Source organism: Plectropomus leopardus, chromosome 11, assembly GCF_026936395.1.
Source record: "Plectropomus leopardus strain MGB_pleo_1.0 chromosome 11, ASM2693639v1, whole genome shotgun sequence".
Classification (NCBI taxonomy): domain Eukaryota; kingdom Metazoa; phylum Chordata; class Actinopteri; order Perciformes; family Serranidae; genus Plectropomus; species Plectropomus leopardus.
Window position 1 is genome coordinate 14,224,483 of NC_142186.1, and position 1,024 is coordinate 14,225,506.

The 1,024-nt window shown below is 40.2% G+C and overlaps 1 long non-coding RNA gene across 1 annotated transcript in view; it reads left to right on the forward strand.

Annotated features, from left to right (window-relative positions):
- Positions 1-1,024, forward strand: part of LOC148188218 (uncharacterized) — a 161,305-nt gene that overhangs the window by 35,754 nt on the left and 124,527 nt on the right. The window lies entirely within an intron of this gene.

Genomic DNA, 1,024 nt, shown 5'->3' on the forward strand with positions numbered 1-1,024 from the left:
AGAGGGGTTTCCCCAGCAAGTTGTTATATCCAAGAAAGAAACCTCTGCAGGCAAAAAAAGCTTGTGCACGTGTGTGTATGTGTGCGTGTGTGCGCATGTGTGTGTGGGGAATGGGAGTGGGCCACTACCGACCCCCCTCTGAAAGTGGCCTAGTGATGGAGTGTCCATGTTGGAAGCAATGCTGCCGGTGAGACTGATGGATGATGTGTCATATCTGATGGTAGAAATACCCTGAGAATAGGTCTGACATATGGATGTGCTACAGTTATACAGTGGTAAAACTAGATGCTGAGAGGGAGTGGCAGATAAAGGGGCTGGGGAACTTGGCATGAAGTAAAGAGAAAAAAAAAATCTATAGAAAGAAATGAATATTGGTGGTCGATTGAGATGAGAGCAAAAAGGTGTGTGAAAAGAAATTTTCTCTGAGAATTTTTTGTGGGTTTAGGTATACTGAGGTGAGACCTGTGGGAAGGGGAAGTGTTGCCGGGTGATGTCTTGCAACTTGTCTTGAGTGGATGAGGTTATCTTTATCTACTTTTTCTCACCCAGGTCAACTTTTTTAAATAGTTGCTCTTTACTCTTAGTAATATTTCTTAAAAGATGTGGCAATAGAATGCTTGTAAATGTTGAGTGATTTTGCTCTTTACTATGAGAAGTATAGAGTAGCATGCTGTGTACAAATTTCATTGCAAAGCTATGCTTCAAAGTAGCTGCCTTAGTACAGTTCTTTCTGTTATGCTGGTCCAAAACTAGAGCATAATTGGGCAAATTTTTTATGAGTACTTATTTTATCAACAGGGGGTGCAACAAAAACCTGCAAAAGTCATGTAATGCTCAGACAAACAAACAAACACCTGTTTGTTACATTCCACAGGTAAATAGGTTAATTATTAACAGGTGATTGTATCATTATTAGTATGAAGGGAGCATCCTTGACAGGCATAGTCATTCAGTGATACCCAATAGCCAACTCCAGACACACAATGAGTGTTGAATGTGGGAGAAAATAAACAAAAGAGATGAA